The 13,066-nt window shown below is 44.7% G+C and overlaps 1 protein-coding gene across 4 annotated transcripts in view; it reads right to left on the bottom strand.

The window, feature by feature from the left end:
• LDLRAD4 (low density lipoprotein receptor class A domain containing 4) overlaps window positions 1-13,066 on the bottom strand; it is a 439,787-nt gene that overhangs the window by 261,922 nt on the left and 164,799 nt on the right. The gene's annotated exons all lie outside the window — the stretch shown is intronic.

Below are 13,066 nucleotides of genomic sequence, written 5' to 3'. Positions count from 1 at the left end.
TCATTAAGAATATTAGTTGTCATTGTTATTGTTCTTTTAAATATAATTTTAAAATTATAACGATATTTGATGTTTGTTTCACAGAAAAATAGTAACCTCTAACATTGTAGCTGCATTGTTAAGATCCAGTAACAATAAATAGTTAGAGCAATATATAGTTAAGCAATATATAATAAATATGATAGTAAACCCTTTGCCTAAGCCTAAAAAACACCATGTAGAGCTGTACTGAAATGCACCCCCCTTTTGTCACCCTGTGGGTGATGAAAGGGGGGCATTTCAGTGAAGTGGGGGGAATTAAAGGGGTGGATGGAAAATTTAACCCGGGTTGTGGTGAAGTACGGATGTCCAACACTGGGAAATCTCGTTCTTTTTTAACTCGCCAGAGTTCTGCAGGGTGTACAACTCGATTTGCAGGAACTTTTTTGTGCATTTTTTCCCACAGGTTCTGCAATTTGCTCAAATTTCTGAGCAATATGTGTAAATTTGGCTGTGATTTGCAGAAATTGCTCAGAAATTTGTGCAAATTGCAGAACCTGCGGGAAACAAAATACACAAAATGCCTGGAAAATCTGCAAACTGGGCTGAGTCGCTGCAGGCCAAGCTAGGTGCCACAGCAGGAACTGGAATGCAGACCAGGGAGTCAAACCTAGGAACACTCGTCAAACTCCACCACTCTAAACAGATTTCTCCAACATCCCTAGTGGTGAAGCTCCTTTCAGAAGCTACCAGCCAGGAGCGACCATATTTTACCAGAATCTTCAGATGCTACATTGTTTGGGACAAGGAGGTTAGGGGGGGGGGATTATATGCCCCCAGTGACATTCATTTTTAAAAATATTTCATTTCATTTATTTTAAAATGTTTCTAAACTACTTATTATTAAAAAATAATCTCTAAGCAGTATATAGTAAAAACCTAAAACAAGATAAAAGAAAGCAAGAAAAAAATCAACAAAAATATATCAGCCACAACAAGGTGTATTGTGGTGACTGCAAGTTTTTCCCCAGAATTCCCAAGATGTGGTATCGTTCTGGGAGATTCTGGAAGTGGATGAGCCACAATAAAAATGGCAGCTGCCAATGAAGGCTGCCAGGGTTTTCCCAGAATGCCCCAAAGCAGTGCTACATATGGAGCCATCTGAGTGGGAAATGATAGAGAGAACCTCCACTGCTTGCTCTAATACTGCACAAGAGGCAGTGCCCCCCACAAATGCCACTACTACTCAGGATGCAATAAGCCCCCATAACCTTTTGAGGTTTTCAACTCCCTGAAATTGTCCCTAATTTTGCCCCCCCCCTTTCTTTTTTGCTTTCTCCCCTTTGCTGAATTTCAAGAAATTTGGGCTGGTCAGTCCTAGTAGATATTCCATTTAATATATAAAAATATTTTATATTGTTGGGGACCAGGCATTGTTGCTAACAAAGTTAATGGTGCCCCAGAAAATAGAAGCTTGCTTTTTTCCCCTATACAAAAGCAGGATGACACACATTTTGGGGCCATAGGCAAAACCTGTTGGGGGCCCTGAGAAAAAGGAGTGGAGGCTGATTTCAGGCCCACCCCAACTGGATCCCCAATGCAGCTCACTTACATTTCCCAAACCAGTCAAGCGCTTCCTTTGAGTTCTGTGGAGCAAACTGTGTGCAATCTGGGACACAGCTGAGGGAAGAAAAATTACCCTAACCCCAGACACTGGGGACACTAGTGGCAGAGACTAGTGATTGATTCCCCTTCCCCCCCAATTTTATTTTTAAAACCAGCCAGTTATTTTGCCATGTGAAAATCAATGGCAGTAATTCCTTGTATTGGAGAAAGTAAGTAGGTTACAATTGGGGAACTAGCCCCCATGCTACCTTCAATACTTCAGTCACCACGGGAAGGGACAGATTTGCTGCCTCGGCGGTGTCCTCAAGAGCATAACTTAGGTCCTAGACCAGCAGGAGTGAACCTCTCTCAGCCTGACAGCCAAATTCAAATTTGGAAAAGCTCTTGGGGGCTGGATTCCAGTGGTAGGCATAGCCCAAGGCAAAGGCAAAGGCTGAAGGGGGAAAGGGTGCCATCAAAAATACACAAAATACCAGCATCTCGTAGCTTACAGCTCTTAGTGCCCAGTAACTCAGCCTGAGGAGAAGCCTTTCAACCTTTTAGAACGGGGAAAAAACTGCACAAAAGCCAGGAAATCAACAAACAATTGGTGGCTGGAGGAAAAGGGGAGTGGCCATTGGGGGACCCCAAGAGCACCAGATTTGGCCCCTAGGCCTCAGATTCCCCACCACTGTTTTAGACCAACAGATGAGTTGCTGTATCAAAACACAGACATATCCTTCTGTAGTTTGCAAGTACCTATATATGGGCATTTCAGATCTACCATAAGTATAGCAGCTTCAGGGTTGCAGCGGTGGGGAGTCTCGCTGGGACGAAAACCCAGGACTTTTTTTGGAGCCAGGTTTCAGCCAGGTCCCTCCCACTCCCAGCCTACTGCTGTGGGGAAGGCAGCTAGAACAGCCTGAGAAGCTGTGAGTGAGCGCTGCTGCTGCTGTCGACAGCAGCCGGAGCAGCTCCGTGCGGCTGTGGGCACCAGGTTAGCAGAAGGCTACGAGGTTAGAGCCCCTTCATGGATCACTGCCTTGTTGTGGCGAAGGGGCTTGCGTAACTCAGTGAAGCCATAAGCTAGGCCGTGCAGGGCCACCCAAAATGGACAGGTCATGGCAGAGAGTTCTGACAAAATGTGGTCCACTGGAGAAGGAAATGGCAACCCACTCCAGTATTGCTGCCAAGAAAACCCCTATCACAAGGCTAAAAGATATGACACAGATATGACACTGGAAGATGAGCCCCTCAGGTCGGAAGGTGTCCAATATACTACTGGGGAAGAGCAGAGGGTATTTCCAAGTAGCGCCAGAAAGAGTGAAGCGGCTGGGCCAAAGCCAAAAGGACACTCAGCTGTGGATGTGTCTGGTGGTGAAAAGAAAATCCAATGCTGTGAAGAACAATATTGTTTAGGAACATGGAATGTAAGCTGCAGGTGGTCAAACATGAGATGGCAAGATTGAACATCGACATCTTGGGAATCAGTGAACTAAAATGGACAAGCATGGGCGAATTTAATTCAGGTGACCATTATATCTACTACTGTGGGCAAGAATCCCTTAGAAGAAATGGAGTAGCACTCATAGTCAACAAAAGGGTGGGAAAAGCAGTACTGGGGTACAAACTCAAAAACGATAGAATGATCTCAGTACGAATCCAAGGCAAACCATTCAACATCACAGTAATTCAAGTCTATGCCCCAACCACTAAGGCCGAAGAAGCTGAGGTTGATCGGTTCTATGATGACCTAGGGATGGCGGAGAATTTCTCCACGAATCTCGTTGGCATTCGGCCCCCCGAAATTGGCAGTGAAATTCTCCACCCCCCGCCCCCTCCAGAATGGGACTTACCTCCCTCGAATGTCCCTCTCGGCGGCGGGTCCCGGCGGCGGTTTGGCAGCGGTTCGGCGGGGGCGGGGGCAGCGGCCGGTCTTCCGACCGGCTGCTGCCGCCGCCGCCGCCATTACAAAATAAAGTAAAAAAAAAAAAAACGTGATAGGCTACGTAACAATTTACGTAGCCTATCACGGCTAGATTTCCAAAGTCAGCCTTGATAGGCTACGTAGATCGTTACGTAGCCTATCACGGGTGACTTTGGGGGGAAAAAAAAAGTGTGTATGCAAATGGCGGCACCCATGGGCGCCGCCATTTGCGTGTGCTCTTTTTTTTTTTTGCGCGGCCTGAATTTCGGCCGGGCGAGGCGGGGCGCCTCCCCCCCCGGCCTGAATTTCGGCTGGGCATGGTGGGGCGCCTCCCCCCCTGGCCTGAACTTCGGGGGGAGAACCGAAGCGCCTCCCCCCCACCGCGAAGCAAGCTGCGGGACCAGGTAAGTGCCTTTTGTACATCCCTATGAAGACCTACAACACCTTCTAGAACTAACACCAAACAAAGATGTCCTCTTCATCATAGGGGATTGGAATGCTAAAGTAGGAAGTCAAGAAATCACCGGGATAACAGGCAAGCATGGCCTTGGTGTACAAAATGAAGCAGGACAAAGGCTAATAGAGTTTTGCCAAGAGAACACGCTATCATAGCAAACACTCTTTTCCAACAGCACAAGAGGCGACTCTACACATGGACATCACCAGATGGTCAATATCGAAATCAGATTGATTATGTACTTTACAGACAAAGATGGAGAAGCTCTATACAGTCAGCAAAAACAAGACCTGGAGCTGACTGTGGCTCAGATCATGAGCTTCTTATCACAAAATTTTGGTTTAAATTGAAGAACGTAGGGAAAACCACTAAACCATTCAGGTATGACCTCAATCATATCCCTTATGAATATACAGTGGAGGTGAGGAACAGATTTAAGGGATTAGACCTGATACACAGAGTGCCTGAGGAACTATGGACGGAGGTCCATAACATTGTTCAGGAGGCAGCAACTCAATCCATCCCAAAGAAAAAGAAATGCAAGAAAGCCAAGTGGCTGTCTGATGAGGCTTTACAAGTAGGTGAGGAAAGAAGGGAAGTGAAAAGCAAGGGTGAAAGGGGAAGATATATCCAACTGAATGCAGAGTTCCAGAGAATAGCAAGGAGAGACAAGAAGGCCTTCTTAAATGAACAATGCAAAGAAATCGAGGAAAACCACAGAATGGGAAAAACTAGAGATCTTTTCAAGAAAATCGGAGATCTCAAGGGAACGTTTTGTGCAAAGATGGGCATGATAAAGAACAAGGAAGGCAGGGACCTAACAGAAGCAGATGAGATTAAGAAGAGGTAGAAAGAATACACAGAAGAACTCTACAGGAAAGATCTTAATCTCCCTGATAGCCATGATAGTGCGGTCACTGAACTTGAGCCGGACATCCTGGAGAGTGAAGTCAAGCGGGCCTAGGAAGCACTGCTAACAACAAAGCTAGCGGAGATGACAGTATTCCAGCTGAGCTATTTAAAATCCTAAAAGATGATGCTGTTAAAGTGATGCACTCAATATGCCAACAAATTTGGAACACTCAACAGTGTTCCAGAAAAAACATCTATTTCTGCTTCATTGACTATGGTAAAGCCTTTGACTGTGTGGATCACAACAAACTGTGGCAAATTCTTGAAGAGATGGGAGTACCAGACCACCCTACCTGTCTCCTGAGAAACCTGTACAAGGGTCAAGAAGCAACAGTAAGAACAGGACATAGGACAACTGATAGGGATGAACGAAAGTTTCGCGGATCTGCTTCGCGGTGGGGGGGAGGTGCTCCGTCCCTCTCCCCGGAATCCTCAAGGGGGGGAGGCGCTCCATCCCTCCCCCTGGAGTCCTGCCTGGCCGGCTCCACGGGGATTGCGCGGAGCCGCCGGCCAACTCCGCCAGGAGCCGGGTAGCAGGGACACAAATGGAGGCAGCCATAGCCTCCGCCGTTTGCGTCCCTGTATTCAACCGTGATAGGCTACGTAAAGACTTACGTAAGCTATCATGTCTGGGTTAAAAAAAACAAAAAACAACCCATGTATGCAAATGGCGGCAGCGACGGCGGCCGCCATTTGCGTTACTTATTTTTCGCCGTCTTAGTCTACGTAAATATTTACGTAGGCTAAAACAGTGAATCAAAAAGGAACGCAAATAGCGCCCACTACGCTATTTGCGTTCCCCTTTATTTTTGCCGTAATAGTCTACGTAAATATTTACGTAGACTAAGACGGCGGAAAATAAGGAACACAAATGGTGGCGGCCGTAGCCGCCACCATTTGCGTACGCGGTTTTGTTTTGTTTTTTTACCCAGATGTGATAGGCTACGTAAGTCTTTACGTAGCCTATCATGTCTATGTGTAAAAAAATAAAAAGACCAGACTGCAAATGGCGGCGGCGGCAGCTGGTCAGAAGACCAGCCACCGCTGCCGCAGCCGCCGCCATCTGGAACATCCACCCCAGGTAAGTCTCATCCCGGGGGGGATCTGCGGGGGGGTGGGCCGTTCCACCACAAATTTTGGGGGGCCGAATGCCAGTGCATTCGGCCTCACTGAAATCTGTGGCAGAATTCTCCACCATCCCTAACAACCGATTGGTTCAAAATTGGGAAAGGAGTACGACAAGGCTGCATATTGTCACCCTGCTTATTTAACTTATATGCAGAGTACATCATGAGAAACGCCGGGCTGGATGAATCACAGGTCGGAATTAAGATTGCTGGGAGAATTATCAACAACCTCAGATACGCAGACGATACGACCCTAATGGCAGAAAGCGAAGAGGATCTAAAGAGCCTCTTGTTGAGGGTGAAAGTGGAGAGTGCAAAAGCTGGTTTGAAACTCAACATTAAAAAACGAAGATCATGGCATCTGGCGCCATCACTTCCTGGCATATAGAAGGGGAAGAAATGGAAGCAGTGACAGATTTTATTTTCTTGGGCTCCAAGATCACCGCAGACGGTGACTGTAGCCATGAAATTAAAAGATGCTTGCTCCTTGGGAGGAAAGCTATGGCAAACCTAGACAGCATAGTAAGAAGCAGAGACATCACCTTGCCGACAAAGGTTCGTATAATCAAAGCTATGGTTTTCCCAGTAGTAACGTATGGCTGTGAGAGCTGGACTATAAGGAAGGCTGAGCGCCGAAGAATTGATGCTTTTGAACTGTGGTGCTGGAGAAGACTCTTACGAGTCCCCTGGACTGCAAGGAGGTCAAATCAGTCAATCCTAAAGGAAATCAACCCTGAGTGCTCATTGGAAGGACAGGTACTGAAGCTGAAGCTCAAATATTTTGGCCACCTAATGCAAAGAGAAAACTCCCCGGAAAAGACCCTGATGCTGGGAAAGATTGAAGGCAAAAGGAGAAGGGGACGGCAGAGGATGAGATGGCTAGATAGCATCACCGATGCAATGAATATGAACTTAAGCACACTCCGGGATAGAGCGGAGGACAGGAAGCCCTGGTGTGCTATGGTCCATGGGGTCACGAAGAGTCGGACACGACTTAACGACTGAACAACAACAACAACAACGAGGTGAGAGAGCTGTAGTCGCTGTGGGAAGGAGAAAGGGAGCTGGGGGCTTGTGTGGTATGTTTCCCTCCTTCGTCTTGGCTATCTGCATGGAGAGCGCACCCGACTTTGTACCCTCCCCTTCCTCCGTTCCCTTCCTTCCTCTCCTCTTGTTCCTGCCTTTCTCTCCCCTTGCCCCATGTGGAAATAGAGAGCTGGGAAGAAAAACAAAAGCTCCAGCCGGGAGGAGGAAGAAAGGGAAGGGGGGAAGAGAGAGGAGGAGGAGAGGAAGGCTGGGTCTAAGAAAGCTCCTGCAGCCTTTCTGTGTTTTTCCTTCTGCTTTTCCCTGTGTGCTTAGTGAGAGGGAAACTGGGGAAGGTGGAGTCTGTGTTGTGCCACTGTACAGTACATGGTCTTGAGGAGGTTGCATTAAAAAAGGCAGGTGCAGGCTCTAGAAGTTAATGGGGTATAAACACTCATGAATTCCTAACAGGCCTCTTTGATTTCTCTATAATAACAAAACAGCCTGTTTCACTGTTGCATCTGAAAGAGGCAGTGAGTCAGTTTATGTCTCTTTCTTGAGTGTGTGTGTGTGTGTGTGTGTGTATGAGAGAGTGCATCAATGTGTGTTTTCTGTGTCTCTGCACTGTATTTTGTAAAAGGAGAAGCTTGTGTTTGTATTTATGTTTTCTACCATGGAAGAGATAGAAGTCTTTTGCTTCCAGGAAAGCATGGAAGATGATTTCCACTAAAGTATGTAGTGAAAAATGGTTTTTGCATTATTATTGTACACTGTTGACTCTTTCTCTGTATATATGTGTGTATGTTGTGTGTGAATTCACTACTGGGGACAGAGTAGGAGGATCACTAGGGACAGAGTAGGAGGATCACTAGGGACAGCTACTCTGGGGCCCATCATAGTCTTGAGCTGGCCCTTGCTGTGTGGCTTTGAGGATATCATCATTAGCAGTAGCTGTAGCCATTGTTTCTCAAACAAGAGATTGTGGGTCCAGAGGAGTGCTTTTGTGTACTGTGATTTCCCCAAGGTTGAGACATTGCTCAGATGGCCACATAACGGGTTGGATCCAGACTTTGTCTTGCTTAGAGTAGACTCACTAGAATCAATGGGAAAAGTTAGTCACTACTTAGACTAACTTAAGGTCCTCTGATTTCAGTGAGTCTACTCTAAGCATGACTAAGTCTGGATTCAACTAAAACACCTAAGAGATGACTGAACTATGAATTCTGGACTCATGAAAAAAAACCCTATGAAGTCAGTGGTCACAAAGGCCACAGAATGTTGAAACAAACCAAAACAGTGATCAACAATCCAGATTGCTGCTCTAGGGAGAATATAACAAGATGTGTTTCTGGCACTGTGGGTGATCAATTGGAACTTCTGGAAGCTATTACTACCTTCTTTTTGCTGAATCTCAAAAAGACATGCCCTCATCCTGCATTCATCACTCAACAGAACTCCAAAATGACTGAAACCTCATTTTTATTGTATAATCTTACAAAGTTGTATAATCTTAGAAGGGGATGTGGTTGTGAGGGGGTGTGGCTGTGACCATCATGAAGGGACCCTGCACTGCACTTTTGAATTTGCCACTGCACTACTGAACAGCATACTGTTAGAACAGATACGAACCCCTTTTCCCAAAACATAGTCATCATAGTATGAATTTTTCTATAAAACATCTACAACACTGATGTTTACTATGACAAATGTCAAACAATATGTAGATGAAAACATAAGAACCCAGAACAACAAATCTGCTTTTTATAGGACCCGTTCCTGGTTTTCACAATCCTATCAAAGTTAAATGATAGTGTCATTAATTCTGTCCCTTATTTGTTCATTTGGAGTCTATATTAACAAGGCTATTTGTTCGAAACAAAACAGCTATCAGGGTTGGGGAAAGGATATTGTTACTCTTGTTTGGAACAAATGTAAGCGTGGTTTGGGGTGTTTCCACCAGCAAAATCAATCTCTTATCCATCTGGCTGGTGGCCATTTTTTGTAAAAATCATAGTCCTTTCAGGCAAGGCTGGCCAAACAACAGAGTTAGGAGAAGAGCCCTTTGCAGGACGGTGTTTGTGAGCTTTTCTGAGCAGTTCATTGTACAGTAAATATAAACGTGTTTCCCGTTTGATATGCACAGACAGTCTGCATAGCCTCTCTCGAGCTAGTATTTTTATTATGAGGATGTCACATTTTCTCAGCACTAATATTTTGTAATTAATTAATATTTTCTATCTAGGAAAATAAGATGCTTCCTCCAAATAACAAATTTACTTGCTATCATATCTGCTGTGTAGAATGTATTGATTTCCGGAAGTACTGCCAAAGACGCTTTAGAACATTTTAGAAATCAAAAGTTGGAATCAGACTTTGGTTTTACAAACAATGACAGAGAAATAAATAACATGCTGCCAAAAACACCCAGGAATGCCATTTATTTTAAAAAGTCTGACAGGGTCATAAAAACCTCTAGACCATGGGTTCTTAAACTGTGTCACCACCATAAGCCTTCTGAATCAACAACAAAACTGCCTCAACCAGCCCAAATTCGATAGTGCTTCTGTGCCACCATGCAATCCGAGACGGGAACAATTGGTGGTTGCTGGAAAAGAAGGTTTCTGCAGCTTCTCTTCCAATAAAGGAAGTGAAGGCAGAAGCTACTTTTCCCTTTCTGGAAATAGATTATCCTTTGCTTCACACTTGAACTGGGGTCAGGCTCTTAGCCTGAGAAGGGAGTAAAGAAATGTAGGCTTCCGCTATCAATTGCTTTATGGCAGGGGTGTTGAACCTCTTTCAGCCTGAGGGCCAAATTTAATTCTGGAGAAGCTCCTGGGGGCCACATCCCAGTGGTGGGGGGGTCAAATGCAAAAGGGGGGAAGGCATAAATATATAAAAAAAGGAAAACACTAAACAATCAGCAGTTGGGGGAAAGGGGGGAGAGGCCCCTTCTGTCACATGACCCTGCTTATCTGTTTATTCCAATATGACCCTCAGACTATCCACAATGGTAGTCCTGAAGTACAGCAGAGATAAGTCCAACGTCTACCTTCTCCGACCATTCTGGTGCAGATTTTACAACCCTGGATCATACCACCTGAGTTCCCAGTTCAAGCAAGACTGGTTGCACCTATAAAACTAGGGCCTAGAAACATCACAGAAAAGTTTAATACATCTGATACCAACTGTTCAGTTTTCTTATGGGCCCCATCTACACGAGCCTTTTACTCCAGGGCGGCTGCGAATTGAGGTCCCTTGGGATAGATGATGCAGTCACCACTTTGCAGTCATCTGTCGTTTTCTCCCGGAAAATGCAGATTTCCAAGGAGGCATGTTGCTGCGATGTTTTCCATTTGCTGCGAGTTTCCCATGGTTGCAAGCCATCTGTCCCTTCCCCAAACCGACTTCGCATTTTGCGGGCAGGGGTGCTTTGTAGCATACTGATTTCCTGCTTTGTAGCATACTGACCAGCCTTCCACATCCTGGTGCCTTCCAGATGTGTTGGACTGCAACTCCTATCATTCTCAGCTATCACAATGCTGGCTGAAAACAATGGGAGTTGCAGTCCAACACATCTGGAGGGCATCAGATTAGGAAAGGCTGACACTGACAATGCGTATTGATAAAACAACAAGCGAGTACACAGATGGGGAAACACTCTCCAAAAAAATGGACAGGTTAAGCAACATTACACACACACACACACACACACACTCTCACACACACTTCACAAGGCATTTTCCAAAAATGTCTGGAATCCAAAAATTGGTCAAATCATCTTGAACTAAAATAAAATGTAGTTCATGTCCAATAGTGTCTGTACCATGTTGCACTCATTTTGTTATAAGGTTCTCCCACCCAAGACTTTCCATGACTCCCTTCTCCCAATCTCCCAACTGGGATTCTAAAAATGCTGTGATTCTTTTCCAGAGTGAAAACCAGTGAAACAATGGCGCTCAGATACCTTGACTCGGCTACACAGACAGCAAAAAGATGTACCACCTATCAGCACATGTCTTAAAAAAGTAAAAGAAATAAAAGAGTTCTTTAGAAGAGGTTACAAGCAACCATATATTTAGAACTGGACTGTGTGAAGAAGCTGGAAGCAGCAAACTGGAGCCTGAAGCATACGACTCTTGTCTACCAGGTAGCATCACCCCTGTGACTGACAAGCAATATAAAGCCCCCTGGACTGGCTATTGCCACTCTAAATAAGCGCAGCTTGGTGCTACAGTTGCCTGTTTGACATAGCAGTGCTATGCTACACCCTCCAAGCATACTTTCCAGGTATGGCTCGCCACCTACAGTACCTGCTGGATAAACTCTGCTTCATGAAGGCATCTGCTTAAATAGGCATCCTTTTCTACGTCTGTACTCAGATCAAGGTAACCCAGCAACAGGACTTTAAAGGGGTCTGAAGCATGATAACACAGAGACCCAGGTTGTCTTCCCAAGCAGAACATGAGGTTCCTGGGTCAAGCCCCAGAATACCTGAAGCAGAGAAGGCATCAACTATTTATGCCAGTACAGCACCAAATTTGTTCTACTGAATAGGTCAAGTACAATTTTAGGTTTTTTTAAAAATTCACAGAAACAAGTGTCCATTGACACTGTAGATTTGCTGAAAGGCCAGATTCTGCCACCGTCTCAGCACAACAGCTCTTGTACCAAAATAAGGCTCATCTATGAAATAGTTAATCATATTAGGCAGTAACCACAGCTCAGTGGTAGCGTACCTGCTTTGCATGCAGAAGGTTCCAGGTTCAGTCCCTGCCCGGAAGCCTGCAGAGTTGCTAACGGTCAGTGTACATAATGCTGGGCTAGCTGGACCAATGGTCTGACATTTTAATGAGCAGGCTACGCTCCACAGGTAATACGGAAATTCTCAAAGAAATCCATGTCTTCCTGGAAGGTTGGATTAGCCAGTGGCACAAAAGTGTGTCTGTTGTGACCAGCAGCTGCTCAGGAGCCAAAGGAATCTAGGGGAAAGGCCCCTAAACTCTTGTACACATTACTAGGCAAAGTGAGAGTTGGTTTGCTCCTGTAAATCAAACCAGGCTGCAAGAATTAATTTGATTTATTTACACTGTCCCAGTAGTCAACATCTTCTGTCTGGGTGCTAAATAAAGAAGTGCAAATAGAACATTACCCAGACAAGCAAACAGAGTCTAAAGAACTGCAGACACAATCAGCTACAGGGTGTTCCTGGCACCAGTGTTCATGGAACAGAGACAGACAGACAATTTAAAAACAAGCGCCCAGTATTGGCATTCTCCAAAACAAGATTGATATGTGCCAGCCTCTCATATTGAGGGAAACTGAAAATGTTTTCAGAAAAACACGATTATCGTGTCCAGTCATGTATTGCAGAAATCACTTATAAAAGTTAAATGACATATGTATATAATCTCTCTCTCTCTCTCTCTGTATAATCCAACTGCACAATTCTGTGCATGTTGATTCATAAGTAAGCCTATGAAGTACAATAGGAGTTCTACTGAGAATTTATTTCAGCAACTAGGCCCACATCTGCACACACACACACACACACACCTCAAAATCTGACTGAAGATCAAGAATCTCAACTACTACTTTCGTTTACACTTCTTCATTAAATCATGAAGGAAACAAAAACTTTAAACAAATCATTAACAAACTTGCAAAAACAATTAACTTGGAAATACCTCAACTGGTCATTTTCCCCCAAGGGTGATAATGATATTTTAAGAAAGAAAACGCTAGAGCAAGTGTGAGTAAATTAAGTTTAGTTTCTACCAGAAGCCTTGGACAAATATGTTCTCCTTCCATTTTGACTCCGTTGTATAACACAAACCACAAAAATGCCCTAAACACATCCCAGTGCCAAAAAGTTAACATATTTAGACCTGAAGGAAAGTTTCAGTCACAGGAAAAATAATATAGCCTGAATATGAAAGCTGAATAGCTGAAACGAGGAAGCAATAAAACAGCTATAATTTTTCTAGATCGCTCTCAAAATTATAAACTAGTCTGAAATATTTCCAAAATCCACTTTGT

This window comes from Heloderma suspectum, chromosome 4 (assembly GCF_057233095.1).
Source record: "Heloderma suspectum isolate Gila_16-S chromosome 4, 16-S_ref, whole genome shotgun sequence".
NCBI classification, from domain to species: domain Eukaryota; kingdom Metazoa; phylum Chordata; class Lepidosauria; order Squamata; family Helodermatidae; genus Heloderma; species Heloderma suspectum.
This window is presented reverse-complemented; position numbering and strand designations above follow the sequence as displayed.